The 23,535-nt window shown below is 40.6% G+C and overlaps 1 protein-coding gene across 1 annotated transcript in view; it reads left to right on the forward strand.

Annotated features, from left to right (window-relative positions):
• The first annotated feature begins 1,514 nt into the window (after nucleotides 1-1,514).
• The window catches only part of LOC106588943 (calcitonin gene-related peptide type 1 receptor), an 82,201-nt gene continuing 60,180 nt past the window's right edge, over nucleotides 1,515-23,535 (forward strand). The window contains exon 1 of the mRNA XM_045709736.1: nucleotides 1,515-2,029. The gene's annotated coding sequence lies outside the window, so the exon portion shown is untranslated. The remainder of the gene's footprint in view (nucleotides 2,030-23,535) is intronic.

Consider the following 23,535-nt stretch of genomic DNA (forward strand, 5'->3'; position numbering starts at 1 on the left):
CAGATTGCCATTTCAAGCGCATCCCAGAACATGATTTTCTCTACCTTGTTAAATTAACATTGTGGCATCACTAATGAGCAGTGTGTATTAAAATAATCCCTGGGAGATGATGTGCTGCTAGTTAAGGTTAAACTAATGATCTCTCAAAGACGTAAACCAACACTCCTCACATGCAGCAGAAAGGGCAAAGTTATTTTCAAAGTTGAAAGAAAAAACATCCATGAAAAGATTGTTTGCCCACCCCCTTCTCCCCAGTGGATTAACTGTCTGAGCGTTTTGAAAGTATCGCTGTTGTGTGAGATTTAGAGATTAATCTTAGAGATGACAAGACAATCATGCATTTCAGTGTAATAATAAGTCATAAATATGCAGCTTCACATAGCCCCCTCTGTGTGACGAAAAAAAAGAAGAAAAGAAGAAAAAGGAAGATGAAGAAAGAAAATAGTAGTTTTTTTGTACAAGAAAAAGAAGACGAAGAAGAAGGATGGTGATGATGATGATTTCCGGGACAAAGAAAATCCTGAAGATTACTATAAAGATTATGTTTGTTTCTGCAGCCACTCCTTTTTGCCTTTTGCCATAGGTAGGAGGACCATTAATTAAGAATGCTGCTTGTGCCTTGTGCCTTGAAAATCACAAATGCATCACCTCACTGAAAAAACATAGAATTATATACTGAACAAAAATATAAATGCAACATGTAAAGTGTTGGTCTGGTGTTTCATGAGGTGAAATAAAAGAGCCCAGAAATGTTCCATATGAACAAAAAAAGTATTTCTCTTATTTATTGTGCACAAATTTGTTTATATCCCTGTTAGTGAGCATTTCTCCTTTGCCAAGATAATCCATCCACCTGACAGTTGTGGCATATCAAAAAGCTGATTAAAAATCATGATCATTACACAGGTGTATCTTATGCTGGGGGACAATAAAAGGCCACTTTAAAATGTGCAGTTTTGTCACAGATGTCTTAAGTTTCGAGGGAGCATGCAATTGGCATGCTGACTGCAGGAATGTCCACCAGAGTGGATGCCAGATAATGGAATGTCAATTTCTCTACTATAAGCCGCCTCCAACGTCATTTTAGATTGTCTGGGCCTGGCTCCCTAGTGGGTGGGCTTGGCTCCAAAGTGGGTGGGTCTATGCCCTCCCAGTCCCACCCATGGCTGCACCCCTGCCCAGTCATGTGAAATCGATACATTAGGGCCTAATTTATTTATTTCAATTGAATGATTTCCTTATATGAACTGTAACTCAGTAAAATCATTGAAATTGTTGCATGTTGCGTTTATATTTTTGTTCAGTATAGAATAAAAATATGAATAATTAGTTCAACATTTTCTCAACGAATCAATAGCCAATCAAAAAATGTTATAGGATTGCCTACCAGATCTACTGAGGAGGAAGATGATAACAACAGCAATAATCAACCGGTGGGAATCTTCATTTCCATTGGGTTACACGTTTATTACCTGGATTGTTCTTTTCGAGACTCCATCACTCGTGCCCAGATCAGAGCGCCAGTCAGAAACAAGAGCACACTGAGATGCTCGCATCTCGCCATGCAGTGTGTTTAACAGAGTGCTGAAACCTGCCGGGCAGTGACAATCCTAGGAGAAGCTCCGCCACATGCACCGTCTGCGAAACAGGAAGCGGCAGTTAGATGCATTTGGATTACCGGTTGGTGAACTGTCACAGAGTTAACGGCTACAGACGAGGCATTATCACTTCGAAAGCGTTAACCACGCGCCAGTCATAAAAAGTAGCCTTCATGACTGCACTTCATTAAACAATGGCAATTGTCGCACTTCATTGATTTTATTATTATTATTATATCGAGTGGACAATTCTTCTCCTTTTTAAAAAAATATTGTAAATTGACATTTCGTTTAACAGGATCACGGACGATGGAAGACAGTTTCAGAACAAGCTTTTCGTCTACATAGGCTGCAACATCGGGCTCTTCTGAAATACTTCACTATTGGATCCCGATTACTGAATTTCAATCTTTCAACCCAACTTTACCAAGGTAAGAGCTTTCAATTATCTTATTGCATTTATTTAATCACTTTTGGATTCGTATTCTTATTTGTCTGTCACTATCTCTCACTTCAGTAATACAATAACATAGCCTGCTAATCAAGAGTTATTGATGATAGTTCAATTTTGCAATTTTTACATAAATAAATTGCGCCCTTGTTTTGAGTTGTGCAGCTTGTGCTGAGCGGATGGCAGTGACCCTTCATCAACTCTGTGTATAATGCTGGGTGATATTTGGAATAAAATATGTTATAAACACCAAAGAAACACAATGGGAAATATTTGATGATTTAGCCGTGACTATAAACGGACATAGTGTAAGTGTATTTCGGAATCATATAGTCAATGGATGGCATATTTGCATGACCATATCAAGCAACCGGTCTCACACAATTTAACATGGTTTATAGGGCTGTGACATGATTTATTTAATATAAAAATAAAACAAAACAAATAAAATGCTTTGTAATGTAAAATGTATCGAGTTTTAAAATGTGTCATACCTTAAAAACCCATCCCTGCCAAATAGACTAATGCTGTTGACACATTCTGGATTTTTCTTTGAGCATGATATGCTGATGTAAGACATTTTCTCAAAGCTTTTGTACAAAACATTGCTTAGCCTACAATTTCCCCTTCCCATACTGTATAGCCACTTTCCCTCTCAGTGGTTTGGGCAGATTTAAAGTTGAATCAGTTCTGTATCCTAGCAGTGCCATTTAGAGGAGCACAAGATTTTACAAGACAATTCCAAAGTAGCCAGTTGAGCATTAATATTATTAATGTGCCTAAAGCAGCACCACTTTTCCCTCATGAAGAGTGTGTGAATGAGATGTGGTTGTGATTGTGTCTGGGGAGACAGTGGCTGTTATCAACGTCTCACAGACAGAATGCTGGACCAAAAGTCAAGCATACTGGACTACCAAGCTCTTGTATAAATCAGAGTGTGGTATAGCCTTAATAGTACCACAGTGTGTCTACTCAGACGATTTGATAGGCGACGACTTGATATGGACTTTTCATGACGAGACTAAATCTAGTGATAACTGCCATGACAGAGCCTTAAACCGTTCCTCTTATACAACAAATCTATACTTACAGAGAATCAGTAAGGCTACAAGCCAAATGACACCCTATTCCCTACATACCGCACTACTTTGACCGGGCCAGGGACAGAAAGTACCCAGGTGGCTATTGTGGCTATATCTGGATGGGAGGCCTCGTTGAAATGATGAGTTCTGTTAATGTAATCATGTTTAAGGAAATGTATTACCCTCTGTCTGTCTGTCTGTCTGTCTGTCTGTCTGTCTGTCTGTCTGTCTGTCTGTCTGTCTGTCTGTCTGTCTGTCTGTCTGTCTGTCTGTCTGTCTGTCTGTCTGTCTGTCTGTCTGTCTGTCTGTCTGTCTGTCTGTCTGTCTGTCTGTCTGTCTGTCTGTGTCTGAACCGGCATTGATTTGATATGGGCTGAGGGGCTGTAAAAGCAATGTGCACAGATATGAAGGGACACTAGGACAGACAGAAACACACGCACATACGCAGATACACACACACACACACACACACACACACACACACACACACACACACACACACACACACACACACACACACACACACACACACACACACACACACACACACACACACACACACACACACACACACACACACACACACACGAACACACAGGCCGATTGGAGCTCAGTTGCATATGTCTGGTTGCTCTTTCTATCTGTGAGATTGGGGAGTAAAACATCAGCTGTGTGATCAGTGATGAGTGGAGAGGCAGATATGTCCGACTGACGGGACAGCAGAGAGAAGAGAGTCTGGAGAGCAAGGAGGGAGATACAATTCAAATGAAAGTTAAACCTTGGTGCTGTCATGTCCCTGGGATGTGCCCTGGGAAAATGCCACACACACACGCCCACGTGCATGCACACACACACACACACACACACACACACACACACACACACACACACACACACACACACACACACACACACACACACACACACACACACACACACACACACACACTATCCCCCCGCAGCCATTTCCATTCTTCCATATTGTTTTTTGAATCCCAAATTGTAGCTTTAAATGAAATGTGATTGAAATGTGTTAGTTGTTGTGTGGACATTCTGTCCTTGGGCCTTTTGTGTACTGTAGATTTTGTGTAAAACATGCTTTCGTGCAACTTCATCTTGAAGTGGTTTTCCAAAATATGTCTTTCTCTTTTATCGACAGTAAAACATTTTACTGCGGGCTATGTCAAGACATTATCCAGCCAGAATGACGTGTTGAGTTTTCTTCCATTATAAAATACACAGTTGTGCATGAAGCTAGTGTGAGAGAATACAGCTCCCTTTTGGATACTTGTTCACACTGATGTGTGGATGCAGCTGATCCCATAAACAATTAAGTCCCCATAACATAGTAATGGAACTTATAGACAGCGGGGGACCCTGAAGCATGCTTGGAGGACAACGCATAGAGCTAACGATGGCAGGATGTGAATCTTACATTACAAGTATAATTGTTGCAATATGTGTGCTGTCAGTTTGAAATGAGCGCGTATCACTCATGTTCTTGAAGCAACATGATCAGCTGTCTTCGAACTACTGAAGACATTTTTAAGCTGCTGGAACACAAAGAGGAGCTGTTCTCTCTGAATCTATTTTGAATAGTGTTGGGTGGTGTGCCAGTTCTCCCCACTCTAAGCTGTTAACCATTTCCAGTGATTTAGCCCTGCTGTATCTACCTAACGTTCAGTCCTATATACTACACTCCGGGATGAACTTTCCCTTAGGTATGGCCCTAGGATCAGCTTCCCCTCCCTCATTCCTAAAAAACGGACCCAAGATCAGTATCCCCCTGCTCTCCTATACTACACTGTCTACCTATACTATACTGAACACCCGTCTGCATCAGTAGGTGGAGCTGATGTACAGTATAGTTGTGTGAGAGTGCTTCGATCACACTTTATCCTATGCAGAGCATATGAGAGTAGATATATAGGAGAGTAGAGATATAGGAGATTAGCGATATAGGCTGATTCTATTATGAGAGTAGAGATATAGGCTGATTCTATTTATTTATTATTTTTTATTTTTTTCACCTGTATTTAACCAAGTAGGCCAGTTGAGAACAAGTTCTCATTTACAACTGCAACCTGGCCAAGATAAAGCAAAGCAGTGCGACAAAAACAACAACACAGAGTTACACATAAAGAAACGTACAATCAATAACACAATCAATAACAAAAATAAAATAAAATAGAAAAATCTATGTATAGTGTGTGCAAATGTAGAAAAGTAGGGAGGTAGGCAATAAATAGGCCATAGAGGCGAAATAATTACAATTTATCATTAACACCGGAGGGATATATGTGCAGATGATGATGTGCAAGTAGAGATACTGGGGTGCAAAAGAGCAAGAAGGTAAGAAATAATATGGGGATGAGGTAGTTGGGTGTGCTATTTACAGATTGGCTGTGTACAGGTACAGTGATCGGGAAGCTGCTCTGACAGCTGATGCTTAAAGTTAGAGAGGGAGATATAAGACTCCAGCTTCAGTGATTTTTGCAATTCGTTCCAGTCATTGGTAGCAGAGAACTGGAAGGAAAGGCAGTGTAGAGATATAGGCTGACTCTATTATGAGAGTAGAGATATAGGCTGATTCTATTATGAGAGTAGAGATATAGGCTCTGATTCTATTATGAAAGTAGAGATATAGGCTGATTCTATTTTGAGTGTAGAGATATAGGCTGATTCTATTATGAGAGTAGAGATATAGGCTCTGATTCTATTATGAAAGTAGAGATATAGGCTCTGATTCTATTATGAGAGTAGAGATATAGGCCGATTCTATTATGAGAGTAGAGATAGATATAGGCTGATTCTATTATGAAAGTAGAGATATAGGCTGATTCTATTATGAGAGTAGAGATATAGGCTCTGATTCTATTATGAGAGTAGAGATATAGGCTGATTCTATTACGAGAGTAGAGATATAGGCTCTGATTCTATTACGAGAGTAGAGATATAGGCTGATTCTATTATGAGAGTAGAGATATAGGCTTTGATTCTATTACGAGAGTAGAGATATAGGCTCTGATTCTATTATGAGAGTAGAGATATAGGTTCTGGTTCTATTACGAGAGTAGAGATATAGGCTGATTCTATTATGAGAGTAGAGATATTGGCTCTGATTCAGATGTAATGTAGTCCAATGAGGGAGTGGCATCTGTTTTTGGAAAGATTTTGATGCATTATTGTGATTTTACTTCGTGGCATTTGCTATTTGTGTAAGTTGTACAATTAATTCAAATATAAATGTCAGTAATGAGTTTGTTTTCATCATGAAAAGACCATGGACAACCTCAGAACCCAGATTTTTTTTTACAGCTATTTTCCTACTGTTGTTTCATGATTGATACAATGCACCCTAATGTATCTGTCATGTCTACTCCCGCTCCCCCACTCTGGTGCTTGACGTCACTGGTTTACTAACCACTGGTCCTGGCAACCCATCACTACGCACACCTGGCAACCCTCATTACGTACACCTGGCAACCCTCATTACGTACACCTGGCAACCCTCATTACGCACACCTGGCAACCCTTATTACACACACCTGGCAACCCTCATTACGCATATCTGGCAACCCTCATTCTGCACACCTGGCAACCCTCATTACGCACACCTGGCAACCCTCATTACGCACACCTGCGCCGCATCATGAGGCACACCTGGACTTCATCATTACCCTGATTACTCACCCTTTATCTACCACTCCCTAGCATCACTCTTCAGGCAGTATTGGTTTTGTGTTCATGTCCAGACGCGTGCTTGTTTTGTATCGCTCTACGTTTGTTATTATTAAACTCGTCACCTGCTTCCTGACTCTCAGCATCATCGTTACAGTATCCAATCTAAAATGGTTATGATCAGTGAGCAGAAGACATGTAGATGAACGGAGTTTACTCCTTCATATAAATTAACTAAGCCGTACATATGCTTGTGGTTAAAGTTTTAAAAAAAACATTTTTTTAGTATATGTTCATTTGGGCCTTTGTGGAAATCTTTCTCTCTCGTTTATTAGGGATCGCCTCCCCTGCCCTTTCCAGACTATTACTTCCTCTCTGTGTCAATGTCATGTCTCCCTTGATAGCTTTCTCGTTCTCTCCTGAGTGAAGGGGTCTAACTCTGACCATATTTAATTGACATGGATTGTGGAAAGAGAGAAGGAAGAGGAGAGGGTTTCTGTTAATGGAACTGTTCATCTAGAGAGAGCAGAGGGGATATTTAATGGCAGTGGTTCTCCCAACAACATTGGTTTTACTTTTGGTTTTGAGTTAGTTAATGCACCATACTATTGGTATGTAGATTTCACTTAGAAATGTGAGGATTCAATTCAGCAAAGTAGGAGACAGCTGGAATACTGTTGAACCATGCATTGTTTCTCAGCCAGCCATGTTGTTACTCCTATGGCTGTCTTAAAATTGAGCCAGATTACAGCTTCAGATATGATCACTCTTTGATGATCACTGACATTCAGTAGCATTTGGTCTTTTTTGTATTTTATTAGGATCCCCATTTATTTGTATTTTTTTTATTTAACCTTTATTTAACTAGACAAGTCAGTTACGAACAATTCTTATTTACAATGATGGCCTACTCCTTTCAAACCCCGACGACGCTGGGTCAACGCTGGGACTCCAAATCACGGCCAGATGTGATACAGCCCATTAGCTGTTGCATAAGCAGAGGCTACTCTTCCTGGGGTCCACATGAAACATGACATAATATAGAACATTAATAGACAAGAACAGCTCAAGGACAGAACTACAACAATTAAAAAATAGGCACACGTAGCCTACATATCAATACATACACACAAACTATCTAGGTCAAATAGAGGAGAGGCGTTGTGCCGCGAGGTGTTGCTTTATGTTTTTTAAAACCGGGTTTCTGTTTATTTGAGCAATATGAGATGGAACAGAGTTCCATGTAATAACGGCTCTATATAATACTGTACCCTTTATTGATTTTGTTCTGGATTTGGGGACTGTGAAAATACCCCTGGTGGCATGTCTGGTGAGGTAAGTGTGTTGGTCAGAGCTGTGTGTAAGTTGACAATGCAAACAATTTGGGATTTTCAAAACATTAATGTTTCGTATTAAAAGAAGTGATGCAGTCAGTCTCTCCTCAACTCTTAACCAAGAGAGACTGGCATGCATAGTATTTATATCAGCCCCCTGATTACAATGAAGAGCAAGACGTGAGGCCTGACTGGTGCAGATGTTTCACACAGGGTAGAAGTCTGTGCTGATTGTTTCAGATCGCTGTCGTGGGGAATTAAACCGTAGATACAATCTTGATTAATGAGCAGATGCTCTATGCATCATACATCTACACATATCATAAGGATTGGATGGAAAGGCCACAACGGATCAGCTTCTGCTTAAAACGGAGGAAAACACTGACAGTCAGCATTGAATGCTTAGTTCTCATTCCAGCCAAAAGAACCACACACTTTGCCTAGCTAGCAAAAAGGCTTCACCACTGTTTTACAATCAAAATATCACACAAGCCTCTATCAGAGAGACTGGAATAACTGTCTGGTTGAAAATTATCATTCATACAGCTGTCATTTTCTCACGGACATTCCTTAACCGTTGTGAGACATTTATCATTTTGACTGATTATGCTTCCCCTTCCCAAGTCTCTCGGTCAAGACAGCCTCTCAATAGGAATTAATTGTTTTACTCCTGATTGATTGTGTTTTGCCTGGCGACCTATATTTAACTGTAACTTTGGTACAAGCAGCCTATAATGCTTAATTGTCATAAGGTACGCCAGGAACAATCAACCCCACATTGGTTTGTTTTTCTTCTATTGATTATGAACCCTGGGGCCTGTCTTGGTGACTTCAAAGGAAGTATGCATCCCAAAATGGCACCCTATTCCCTATATTGTGAACTAATTTTGACAAAGACCGATTGGGCTCTGGTCAAAAGTAGTGCACTATATAGAGAATAGGCTGCCATTTGGGAAGCAGCCGAAAATGATTAACATTCTCCTCTGTTTGACCTTCTCAATCTCCTGAGAAGGTTACAAAACAAAGGTGGATACAGGAGATGAGTACGGAATTTTTGAGAAATGTTGTCAAATTTACAAAAATATAATTAAAACATTAAATATACTTGCACAATTGTATTCTTATCTAGGCTACTGTTATGTGAACACTGTTTACACAGTGTAATTGTCTCCACACATTTTTTTTTTATAATACCAATTTCCCCTTCTGAGGGAGGGGGCTTGGGGTTATACTCTATACTTGATACATGTATTGGTTTTAAATTGGTTAAAAACAATTGATTACATAATGCTATTGATTTCTATATTGCTGCGCTAACATGCATCAACTCAGCCTTAGATAACAATCTGTTGAGAGCTACTAACCATGGTCAGTGGCGAACAGGCCCCCGGCTACCGTTAAACAAGCTTGCCAGAGCAACGGCTTGGCTTGAGTTCTCCATCCCTGAACCACAGCATGCTCCTCAGTGAACTATTTAACTAGAGGCCGAGGGCTCATGATGAAATAACTAGTGTCCTGCAGCCCATTGGCCACGTCTGACATCTGTCTTGCCTACTACTTATTATAACTACGTACTGTGTACTAATCGTACTACATACTATTTAGAACGTACTGTTTTGTACAAATGTATGCAGTAAGCAACAAATATCAACATACTACTCCTCCATACTGAGAATGTGTCATCTGATGCACAGTTGTGTTTATTCCCGCCATTCGTTCATTTCAGTACAGCGTGTCACCTCATGCAATTATCAGCTATTGTCAAATACAAGTGGGTCTCGAAAGACAATTGTTTTCTTCAATAGTGTGCAGCAGATTCTACTAGATGAAAAGGCTAGTTAGTATGACATCCAGGCATTTAAAGCATACTCAGTTTTCAAAATGTCACATTCTATAAAACGTTATATTTTCGCATACCCTAAATGCCTACTCTTTAGAAGGCAAGTAAGGGTATTTGGGGGCCACTCCCCTTTCTGAACCTACCCCTGTTCACTCTCTTTCTTTCTTTCTTTCTTTCTTTCTTTCTTTCTTTCTTTCTTTCTTTCTTTCTTTCTTTCTTTCTTTCTTTCTTTCTTTCTTTCTTTCTTTCTTTCTTTCTTTCTTTCTTTCTCACCTACACTGCATCTCAGCAAGTTGTTTTGTTCTTTTGATAATATATATATATATATATATTCAGCGTTTGACAAAATGTTGGTATGTTTGGTTCACATCACACATTTTTATATTTAAAACCCCTGTAATGCTATCTCATTAGCTACCAAAACTGTATCATTTAAGTTCTGCTGAAACTTTGAAAACTCTTTCAAAATGTCTGCCATGTCAGAGAGATAGAACCTTTGATTAAAATGAACTAGTTTTCTCATGATGTTGATAGATAATGATACATTGGCTGCCTCTGCCTGTCTTTGCCTTTCACTGCCAGGTTGCGATGATGAGTGAGAGGAGAAAACCTTAGAAAAGCACATCACTCTGTCTTCGAGATGGAAAGGGAGGAAGAGAAAGAAGGGATTCTTGGGAAAGGTATTTTCTTCTGGTGATAACTGAAACCACACACTAAAAAGAATGTGAGCAAGTTTTTCTGGACTTAAAAAAGGAGTTTATCAAGACTCATGAGTTATGAACCACAGATGGATTATCATATATAGAAAGGCTTTTTTTGAGCCACCTACGTGTCACCATACAGGGTTCTGGGTTCTACTGTCTTCTTTTCTTCGTTCTTCTATCAGTTATTTCAAAGATCTTGACATGTTTTCATTGACTTGGATCTGTTGTACTACACAGTACTTTTGAAAGGTTTTGGAATCTGTGTGGGTAGCTGGACAGGTATGACTGACAATAGTGAAGGTGAACGGGTGGTCACCAGTCAGGTGACTGATAGAAATGGAGGAGACTGAGGCAGGAATTCCTTTAACCATAAAGTGGTATATTTACTGGGTAGTTTGTCTGTGCTGCATAACAAAGGAAACAGAATATCATGTATTCAATCAAATTGGGATAAGTCGGACCGCAGAGTGAAGGAAAAGCAGCCAACAAGTGCTCAGCATATGTGGGAACTCCTTTAAGACTTTTGGAAAAGCATTCCAGGTGAAGCTGGTTGAGAGAATGCCAATAGTGTGCAAAGATGTCATCAAGGCAAAGGGTGGCTATTTGAAGAATCTCAAATATAAAATATTTTGATTTGTTGAAACATTTTTTGGTTACTACATGATTCCATGTGTTATTTCATAGTTTTGATGTCTTCACTATTATTCTACAATGTAGAAAATAGTAAAAATAAAGAAAAACCCTTGAATGAGTGTGTGTTCTAAAACGTTTGACTGGTAGTGTATGTACATGTAATTTCGTTAGACTTTAACCATATATCAATGGCATAATTGGCCTGTGATGATTTGTAGGGCCGTGATCATTGTCCATTGACATAACACAGTAGGTTTGAAGCATGCCCTCCAAAGCAAGCTTCGCGATGATAACTTTAAACAATAACTGACGGCCCGCTCTCCCGATCGCAACAGATGGTTCAGATGATTCAGTGGATTTACGTTGATTCGTAGACGCACAGAATGTCTGGATTAGACAGAGTTGGGGAAGAGAAAGTAACGAGGTCGGGCGCTGGCGATCTCCTCCTTTTAATGAGTTGAGATCTGTCGGACATTTCCACCTGACCTAAGTAAAGCGCTCTGGCCCAGCTGCGCAAGTGGTCATGAATTAAACGGCGATTCCACCAACTACATGTGCCTTTTTTACAACTTTATCACAGGCAGTGAAATAACTTAAAATAATTGTGAGTACGCTGTTTGCCATAATAGATGGAATGGCCATAGTCCACTTTTTTCATTAATCAGTTGTAATATGCTGTACTTTATATCAAAGTCAGCAAAGTCATTTGAAAGAATTGGGATTACACTGTTTTTGATTTGCCATGGATTTTTTAAACAAATAGTTTTTCTAAATCACAAAAACAAATTGTAAAGTAATATATTGCACATTCCCTCAGAACTCCAGGCAGAAACTCTAGAAACGTTTATTAAGTATTATTGTCAGCATATAAAACTCAAAAGAAATGTGAGGACCGGCCTTAACGTGTCTATGATCTATAAAGACGTACAAAACTCGGGTCAAGTCTAGATTTACATTTTTCACTTGTGGCATGCTCACCCCAGATGCCAAGTTACAGACTCGGGAACAGGGAAGTCTTTTCATGTGGTTATCAACATTTTCCTGTACCATCCGTCTAACAGTATATTTTAGTAAATGGAAGAATTAAAGGAGAATGTTTATTTATGATGTCTTAAAACGATAAGTGCTATTTTTACCAAGACAGTTGCAGAGATGCATTATTACGATCTGAAATAAAGAAATACAAATGGGAGAGATAAGAAAAATGCACAGGCCTGATTATGAATACTTAGGACTTATTGCCTTCTCTTCTAATCAATACAACACAACGGATGGCCATTCGTCATCATTAGTTTATCCACTGAAACTTCCCAACAATACTAAATAGTCCCAATTTGTTCTCATATACAGTATCATCAGACCAGAAATGCTTTAAGACTGAATCAAATGAATATCACCACAAAGGTAAATTCCTAAATGGAATGATTTCACAAACTTAGTTAGATCTGTGCAAAGTATCTCACATTAGACAGACCTGGGAAATTAGCGTACAATATCCACTGCAGATTGCTTTGCTACCCATAAAAGGCATTAGACCATACCCAATTGTGTGATTAGTAAAAAGTGGGGTAATTTAGTCTTTACTTAGCTGTCCAGACTCTTCCCTTCCTGCTCTCTAAATAGTTGCTATGAGGCCAGTTGTGGCAATGCTATCAGGTGGAGAGGGGGAGAGAGAGAAGGGGGCAGAGGGAAGGAGAGAGAGATGGAGAGGGAGAAAGAGAAGGGGGCAGAGGGAAGGAGAGAGAGGGAGAGGGAGAGAGAGAAGGGGGCAGAGGGAAGGAGAGAGAGAGGGAGAGGGAGAGAGAGAAGGGGGCAGAGGGAAGGAGAGAGAGAGGGAGAGGGAGAGAGAGAAGGGGCAGAGGGAAGGAGAGAGAGAGGGAGAGAGAGAAGGGGGCAGAGGGAAGGAGAGAGAGAGGGGGGCAGAGAGAAGGAGAGAGAGAAGGAGAGGGAGAGAGTGAAGGGGCAGAGGGAAGGAGAGAGAAAGGGAGAGAGGGGGGTGCAGAGAGAGAGAAGGGGGCAGAGGGAAGGAGAGAGTGAGGGAGAGGGGGGCAGAGGGAAGGAGAGAGAGGGAGAGGGAGAGAGAGAAGGGGGCAGAGGGAAGGAGAGAGAAAGGGGGGCAGAGAGAAGGAGAGAGAGAAGGAGAGGGAGAGAGTGAAGGGGCAGAGGGAAGGAGAGAGAGGGAGAGAGAGGGGGCAGAGAGAGAGAAACAGAGAGAGAAAGAGACATAATATGATATTTGAAATGTCTTTATTCTTTTGGAACTTTACTGTTCATTTTTTTATTGTTTATTTCACTTTAGTTTATTATCTGTTTCCCATGCCAATAAAGCCCCTTGAATTGAATTGAATTGAGAGAGAGAGAGAGAGAGAGAGAGAGAGAGAGAGAGAGAGAGAGAGAGAGAGAGAGAGAGAGAGAGAGAGAGAGAGAGAGAGAGAGAGAGAGAGAGAGAGAGAGAGAGAGAGAGAGAGACAGAGAGAGAGAGAGAGAGAGAAAACAGAGAGAGAGAGAGAGAGAGAGAGAAAACAGAGAGAGAGAGTGTAGTGGACTGGACTGAATGGCTCACTGCACATTTAAAGAAAATACCTAAGCCAGGCATTGATAGAGAAGAGCTTCTGGTGAGATAAACCTTTGAGCCCACTGACTGTTCACATAGATTAACCAAAACAGAGAAAATCATAAAAATACATCCCTTTAAAGACCATTAGTGTTTCCTTTTAACACTCGTTTGATAATGAAATAGGTTAAGACGGAATAGTGAGAGTAGACAGAAGTTAGGGTGCTTCCAGAAGTTAGTGTGCTTATTTTCTTAATTAGGGCTAGGCATGCAGTATTTCAAGAAAGAGAATTTTAAATGACCAAAGTGACGTTAATTACCTTTCATGTAAAGTCCCAGTGCTCATGGCTTAATTACAATAGCATTTCATTATTAAAATACACCGGTATTTAACAATCTCTTGACTTAGCCCATAAATTCAAGTTTTTTAACTTTCAAACTCACACCAGTGCCTGGATTTGTATTTTTTAATGCCACTTAGCACCCATTTGTGTTTATAATTTTGACTTTTGCTTTTAAATTATGATTCCCCTCCAAGAGCACCCTCTCTCTTCTCTGTATCACACCAAAACACGTGCAAGCCATTTTTTTAAACGGAACACAATTCTGTTGATATTCTACGGCAAAAACAACCTTTCTCATTGTGACATTTGAGGGACCCGGATTAGCGGTTTGCGTGTGAGTACAAACACAAGCTTACCAACATTCTTTTACCTCAAATGTGGTCTGTCAAACACTAGAGGTAAACATTCTCCTCTTTACCCTTTTTGATATTTCTCTCCGCTGAGACACAACGTCCCCACTTAGACATGTGAGGCAGGGCATAGTGTGGTGATCAAACACTGCTCTCTCACGATGCGTTACTGTGAATGAGAACATGGTTCAGATGACAGGATTAATCGGATTTCAGGTAAATAACCCTTGGGGATGCTCCAGAAGATGTTTCCCCCATGTAGTTCCTCTTACTTCATCAGTAGTGGTCGATATGACAGGCTGCACTGCAGGGAATAGAGCCACTAGCACCATAGAAATAAAATAGGCCCTAGAGTGGTTTTCACATAGAAATAAAATACACTAGAGTGGCTTTTCACAATAAAGTCAATGTGGATGCAGTGAAATTGCCATGGTCTGAGTGACGTTTTTCCGTTCTAGTTATTATATTTCTATGGCTGGCACCATATTTTTTTCTTAATGATGGAATTAGATCCATTCAGGCACAATACAACTGTGAAGAATGTCCTGCTGGTGCTGTTCATTCATGATTTGAGAAATATTTCAACGAGGCCACGTTCCAGGAATGGGAATGCCGTGTGACCGACAAATCTGCTATAGAAACTGGATCCTTTGTATTCTCAGCTAACAAAAACCTTCCAAGAATCCTAATACGGCATGCAGATCAGATGACTGGGGATTTCTTTAAATAATGTGGTGTTGACTGTTGACACAACATGTGATTGAACATGTGGCAGTTAGGTTAAATGTTTTATTTTATGGATGTGATTAATGATGAGGATTAGTTGGCCAGGGAGAGGGTTCCGGTGCTTCTATCGTGACTCTGTCCCAACGGGTGCCAATTCAGCTGAACTGTCAGTGTTGCCTGACAATAAGCAGAGCTATAGAACCAGAACCAGAACCCACTAGTCAGGCTACATTAACCCTTGTGTGGTGTTCATGTTTTAGTTATTCACCCAATGTTCCCGGGTCTGATGGACCCACAACACAATTGGGTTTCTAAAACAATACAGCCATAACATCTGGTGTCTCGGTTATCAAAGTGGATAATCCTGGAAATAATATGGAAGTTTTCCAGAGACATTGTTGCACGGAAAAGTTATCTGCCAGTTTCTGCATCCCACAGGGATTCTGTGGAATCCCCATTGGATCTGAAAACACCAGCAAGGATAAGAACCCTAAAGTATGCATGTAAATGAGTTTGGTCCATCTCCTTCCATCTCTCTCCAAAAACACGTCTTCCTTCCAAATTAGTGCAGTCCAGAATGATTTTCTGGATGGTGTTGGTGCTGAACAGTTCATAAGAAGACTTCATGTCCTGTACATGAGTAACCACCATCCGCGTCGGCCCTGGTTGCATCCTTATCACATTGCCAGCCATGCAGGGTAAGGAGCCACACATGCAAAACTTTTTATTTGTTGTGTCCCTCCCCCAATTTGCACCTGGCTAGGGTAGAGTATGGGAAAATACTGCATTTTTTTCAATGTATCGAATCTATCGAAATAATGTATTGTAATAACATTGTGCAGGTTCCCGCAAAACATTGTGTAGTTTCACACACTACAAAGGGTAAAGTGTGCGAGAAAAGCGGGAGACAGGCAGAAAGCCAGGGAGACAGACAGGTTATTGGTGCTATGTTGAAACAGCAGGCCCAGGGAGGAGGAAGATTGTGATTAAGGCACACAGCAGACCTTTTTGTTTCATTTTTTACTTGTTTTCACCTACACACACATACTTTTCCCACACTTTTATTACCCTCGGGTGCAGCGTGCACTCAATGAAAATGTGTTCTTTTACATGTTCTTCACAGGATTATTTTACTTTGGTTAACATTGAAAATGGGTCCCACAGACCCAAACAAGGGTAAACAGTTTGAGTCACTAGAGCACAATGAGCCACATAAAGCCTCCACTAACCCAGACGGCGCTGGGCCAATTGTGCACCATCCTGTGGGACTCCCGGCCAGTTGTGGGACAGCCCGGGAATGAACCCATGTCTGTAGTAACACCACTAGCACTGCAATGCAGTGCCTTAGACCGCTGCCCCACGTGGGAGGATTGTATTTTTATAGTTTTGATAACCTTTCAGTGATATTCTCATTTTTATTGCAAGTTATTGTAATGCTTTAAAATCTGCTAACAAAGCTATGATTTTTGCATAAAAAAATTACACGAAAAAAATGTTAACATAAATGGTTTATTTTAGCTTTACATCTTTAAATTATTTTGCTATATCCAAAAATGGTAGTAAAAAGAAAAGGAGATGGTCGGCATCAGAATCACAGCTGAACTGTAGCTACCTGCAATAGCAGCATCCTATACACCGTTCATGTCGAAGGAAACTGGGTGTTAGGAATACCTTTATCACTCTGAGTTAAGGATCCCTTCTCTGGCTGTCCCTGAAAATAATCAAAGCTGGAACAATCGTACAAAAACACTGTTGAAAAATAAATGGAAAGAGACAAAGAGAGACATCTATAGAAAGAGTGAGAGAAAGAAAGAAAGAAAGAAAGAAAGAAAGAAAGAAAAAAGAGAGAGCATGAAGAGGAGAAACTTCCAACCATGCAGGTAATACATTCTGTGGTTTGGCGGTAGCTAGCGTGCTGATTGACTGATGGTCAGGGAACCAACAGAACAACAAGATGATCACATACACATTCATCTAGATTCCCTGCAACCCAACTGCTGCCTTTCTCTTCTTCTCCCATACCTAATTTCTGACTGTCATAATGTTCTCATGTTCTCATAGGGCGGCAGGTAGCCTAGTGGTTAGAGCGTTGGACTAGCAACCGAATTGGTTGCAAGATCGAAGCCCCGAGCTGACAAGGTAAAAATCTGTCGTTCTGTCCCTGAACAAGGCAGTTAGCCCACTGTTCCTATGCTGTCATTGAAAATAAGAATTTGTTCTTAACTGACTTGCCTAGTTAAATAAAGGTATAAACATTGCTGAGGCTGTTGGGTTTGTGAAGCACGATCACTCATTTGCATAATAAATTATTTTTGAATGTCTTCTGTTTTTTCTTTGTGATATTTATAATGTATGTGTTAAATATATTTGCATGGTATGAGACTTGAACAATTGTAGTTTTTTTATGGTACACAAGCAATATTATGTGGTGTTAATCTTGTTTTCAGAGAGAAAAACAAATGATTAGTATTCCTCTTCCCAATTAAGGTTAGTCAGTGTGTAGCTTACCCTTTGGCTGTATTGTATCATGGAAGACTGATATCCCCCTGGAGTCCCCATTGACTTCACTGGGCTCTGTGTCTGGGATGTGCTTTTCCTGTGTCTGCTTCTCTGCTCTTACAGAGCTTGTGTCCCAAATGGCACCCTATTTCCTATATAGTGCATTATTTGGTCAAAAGGAGTGCACTATCAAGGGAATAGGGTGCCATTTGGGACGTAGCCAGAGCTATTTCTGGCCGTTTATCGCCTCCTACCAGCTCTGATTTATCGGACTAATGTTGGTTCCATTCACCAAGCGCTGCACTTCCCAAAGCTCTTAGAAGCTCCCTTTGTGCACCTATAATTCTTCTAGAGTATATCTGTGCTCATTCTCTTTGATCTTTTGAACCTCTAGCATCAAAGAACCTCCCTAGATTGAGTTTTAGGATTTGGATATTTGAACTTTTTGGCCTTCTATCTAGTCTACAGATCTATTATCTCTCCTAGATCCTCAGCTTTTGACCCTGAGGGTTTATCTTGATGCACCTTATAATTCAGTTCTAAGTTAAAAAATATGGCAATATTGTGTGATATATAGGCATGAAAAATTGGTACACTTGTATATCTTTTTTTGAGCTGGACAATAATCAGGATTATTTCTGCTTGTGTTTTCCCCTTCACTACCTAGGGAGCCCAAAGCTCTGGCAGCAATATTCAATATGTCACTTTGGATCTGTCCTCCACTGTCTGCTTTTGGAGAATAGAGGAACAAATGTCACTCGCTGACAGATGAGATGTACATTGGTGAAAAAGTCAAAGGAAATCAACAGACTCAGTATAAACAGACCGAAGGTTGGCTAGATGAAAGGACTTGTTATTCTCCCCCTTAAAATAGCCCTCAGCCCTCATTCAAATGTAGATATCCGCATAATAGACCGAAAATCAAGGACTTTTTAGTCCCTCCAAAATACCTATTATGCAATGGTAGAGAAGGGCTGAAATCAAGGGCTTTAAACAACACAACATCAGTCCAGGGATAAACAAAATGTCAGAACTGTCAGGAGAGAATCTGCTCATCGGAAAGAAAAGCACTGTTGTTCCTTTAATTGAATCACATTTTCCGTTTGTTTCCCTTTGTTGATATCAAAGAGCAGACAACTGTGAAAATAGCGAGTCAATTATTGGATATTTGACAGCAATCACCACCCCAGCAAAGCTGCATGCCTTCATTGCCTTGCAGTAGAGCAAACAAACCGAGGATGTCCAGATCATGCTAGCATTACTACCCACAGGGCTGGAAGCAGAGTGGATTTAGAAGAAGCGGAGTGTATGATTTAGAGATGGCTGACTGTCTGCAACAGCTCTTGGATTGAATCCTGATAGAAAAACTTGTATTGGTCCGAGACCATAGTTTAAGTCTGGTCTTGCAGGTAGTTGGAGTTCATGAGTGAGGACTGTTATCCTGGTGAGATACTGTACACCAGAACTGGCTTTCAAATACTTTATCTGTGTCTGTTTGAGCTTGCCTGGCTTAATAAACAAACAGGAAAGTCCCAAAAACTGCAAACCCTTCCCATCTGGCACATCAGGCAGACTCAAGCAAACGCTCAAAGTTTTTGAATACATTATGTTGAAACATTTGAAACCCAGGTCTGCGATACACATGGTGTTTTCATCCATATTGTAACTCTCCATGTACTTCCGATGTTTTCAACATGACAGAAACATATGACTGTAGTTCTGTCTGACCTGTGAATAAACTAGCAGGTTGGTTCCAGTTCTTTGTTATAATGCCTTTCCTCTCTATACTGGTGTTATGATATTCTATATACAGTTAAACAATAGAATGGTTTGAATCTCTGTGTAGCAGCACCACTGTCTAATGAATTCCCAGTATGTCATATGACCTAGTTCCAGTACATAGATAGATAGTGAGGAAAACATCCCCAAATAACTGTCAATCTTCCTCTTTATTCGAACATTCCCTCCGCGTCCCAGGGGTCCCAATGACATTAGCATAGGATACAATGCCACACATGTAAATCAGTCTACAGAGATGTTAGAGCCGCAATCAACCAGTGCTGTATCCCAAATGGCACCCTATTCCCTATTCCTAGCTCTGGTCAAAAGCAGTGCGCTATAAAGGGAATAGGGTGCCATTTGGGATACATCCCAGATGTATCATTAACCTGGTGGATGCTGCTACTTCATCCTTCCCTGTTAGTGAGTGTGTTAATGAATCATACCCAAAATATTCAGACTGTTACTAACAATAGGACTTTGTTCACTGGCTAACAGACAGTACCAGTCAAAAGTTTTCGACACACAAACTCATTCAAGGATTTTTCTTTATTTTTACTATTTTCTACATTGTAGAATAATAGTGAAGACATCAACACTTTGAAATAACACATATGGAATCATGTAGTAACCAAAAAAGTGTTAAAACAAACCAAAATCTATTTTAGATTCTTCAAAGTAGCCACCATTTGCCTTGATGACAGCTTTGGACACACTTGGCATTCTCTCAACCAGCTTCACCTGCTTTCCCAACAGTCTTGAAGGAGTTCCCACATATGCTGGAGCACTTGTTGGCTGCTTTTCCTTCACTCTGCGGCCAACTCATCCCAAACCATCTCAATTGGGTTGAGGTTGGGTGATTGTGGAGGCCAGGTCATCTGATGCAGCACTCCATCACTCTGCTTCTTGGTCAAATAGCCCTTAAACAACCTGGAGGTGTGTTGGGTCATTGTCCTGTTGAAAAACAAATGATAGTCCCACCAGATCGAATCGTGTGTGAAAAGCTGTCATCAAGGCAAAGGGTGGCTACTTTGAAGAAACTCAAATATAAAATATATTTTGATTTGTTTAACACTTTTTTGGTTACTACATGATTCCATATGTGCTATTTCATAGTTTTGAAGTCTTCACTATTATTCTATAATGTAGAAAATAAGGAAAATAAAGAAAAACCCTGGAATGAATAGGTGTGTCCAAACATTTGACTGATACTGTAAATAAAAAACCTCAGTGTATTTCAGGACAGCTGTTAATGTCCAAATATTTTTTGAGAGGAGATGAAAAGATGGAAAAAGCTGGCTAATTTTAAGATATTGCCTCACTCTAAAACGGAGTGCTTAAAGGTTCTATCCTCAGAGCACACAGACAGGCGCGTAAGGAAGCTTATATGTGTGAGTTATGACAGGGTGGACTGGGAGTTTACGACACCCGACAGAATTCCATGTTGTCACATTCAAAGTGTTGAGGGAGGAAATACTGGTTGATTCTCAGCAGGCGCCCCCACAAACATAAAACCTCCGTTATAAATAGTTCCACCTAATGCTGCCTAAGAAGGGCCTCAGTTCCAAAACACGGTCCAACATGGCCTTCTCCTGTTTAAACAAAACTCTATGCTTTTTCGTATTGTGTCCATATTCACTTGTTCACTCCCCTTCCCTAGCCCTGATGTCCTGTATTGAAGAGGCTCACCAGATAGTGAAGGCTTGTATTGAAGAGGCTCACCAGATAGTGAAGGCTTGTATTGAAGAGGCTTACCAGATAGTGAAGGCTTGTATTGAAGAGGCTCACCAGATAGTGAAGGCTTGTATTGAAGAGGCTCACCAGATAGTGAAGGCTTGTATTGAAGAGGCTCACCAGATAGTGAAGACTTGTATTGAAGAGGCTCACCAGATAGTGAAGGCTTGTATTGAAGAGGCTCACCAGATAGTAAAGTCTTGTTTTGAAGAGGCTCACCAGATAGTGAATGCTTGTTTTGAAGAGGCTCACCAGATAGTAAAGGCTTGTATTGTAGAGGCTCACCACCAGAGCACTTGACGTTGCCTGCCTCTTCCTCCCTGTATTCCATTCCATTGTGTAGAGAATAAAAGCTGCTCTCACAGTGAAGGGTGCTCCTTCTCAAGGGCAGAAGAGGAGAGGATAGAGCTGGCATGCATCTGAAATGGCACCCTATTCCCTATTTCAGGGATCACTAGGTGGTAGGTAGCCTAGTGGTTAAGAGTGTTGGGTCAGTAACCGAAAGGTCGCGGGTGTGAATCCCTGTACTGACCAGGTACAAAATCTGCCAATGTGCCCTTGAGCAAGGCACTTAACCCTAATTGTGCTGGATAAGAGTGTCTGCTAAATGGGTGCCCATATGTAAGTGATCAACTAGATTTATCTGCAGGCTGAGTGGATGGTCGGTGGGCCAGAACATAATTACATATCATTTGTAAACAGCAAATTGACCGCAAGAACCCCAAACAGATATGATATTTGAATAAAACAATTATTTCAAACCGTGCTTACATTTGTATACGATCGCGTCTCTCTATTATGCGTGGGAATACTAGGGGGGAACAGATTTCTTAAATTAAAATCACAATCGCTGATTTCCCTGTGTTTTTACAGTTTACTGGTGGGCCACCAGTTGAGGAAGTTGGGCACTATAAAAGTAGGGCACTATAAAGGGAATAGGGTGCCATTTGGTACACAGCTCTGATCTGCTCATGCAGGGATTAACCTCCTGTGCTCTGTTAGAATAACTATAGGAGAAGGAACAGGTAAATACATTGGGTTACAGCTCAACAGCTTTTGCTCTTATGACTGATCTCATATTGAATTTTATATGGAATTTGTATTTTTCATTGAAGAAAATGGGCTTAAAAATGTTCTTGGACAAGATAAGTATTAAGTCAAGGTTTGACCATTAGGATGAAAAACGCTGTCTGTCTCTTTGGATGCTTGGATACATGTGTTTATCCATTACTGATAGGATAAGGTGTTACTGAGCTCATTTATCCAAGCTGGTCTTCACAATAACAACATTGGTGAAATAACTTTTTTTATTTATCTACTCAGGTGTAAGCCCGCAGCTCAAAAGTTAAACAGTTAAACAATAAAAATCTTTACATCCGACACAGGTAGGAGATTATGGCTGTGTATTAGCTATTAACCTCCTGAAACGGCATGCAGTCCGGATGTACTTGTTCTCATGCTCAGTTGTGCACCGGGGCCTCCCACTCCTCTTTTTATTCTGGTTAGAGCCAGTTTGCGCTCTTCTGTGAAGGGAGTAGTACACAGCGTTGTACGAGATCTTCAGTTTCTTGGCAATTTCTCACATGGAATAGCCTTCATTCCTCAGAACAAGAATAGACTGACGAGTTTCAGAAGAAAGTTCTTTGTTTCTGGCCATTTTGAGCTTGTAATCGAACCTACAAATGCTGATGCTCCAGATACTCAACTAATATGTGCTTTTCTTTCAAGAACAAGGACATTTCTAAGTGACCCCAAACTTCTGAACGGTAGTGTATATAAAAAAGAAGCCATTCTGGGGTTAATTGCTGACAGTTGCTGTTTTCCTTCGATTAATTTTGCTATTATTCCATCTTTTTGTATACTATCAGGTCAGTCTCTGGGGGCTGTGTCATTAAATAGATATCTTGTCTGTTTCTGGGGGAATAGCACCAGCTGAATCACATGCGGAAATGAGACGGAGAAACTTGAAATGGGATGTGTCACAATAGAGGAACTCTGTTTGGAGGAGGACTGGATATAGAGGTTCATGAATCAGGAGATCAGGTGGAGAGAAGGAGAGGAGGAGAGAGAGGAGGAGAGGAAGAGAGGATAGAAGAGGAGAAGAAAGAGGAGAGGAAAGAGAAGAGGAGAGAAGAGGGTATGCGTAGGAGAGGAAAGGTTACTGTAGAGGTCCATAAATTAGGGGATCAGGAGGAGAGAAAGAGAGGAGAGGGTGAGAAGTGAGGA

The sequence above is a fragment of the Salmo salar genome, chromosome ssa27 (assembly GCF_905237065.1).
Source record: "Salmo salar chromosome ssa27, Ssal_v3.1, whole genome shotgun sequence".
Lineage (NCBI taxonomy): Eukaryota > Metazoa > Chordata > Actinopteri > Salmoniformes > Salmonidae > Salmo > Salmo salar.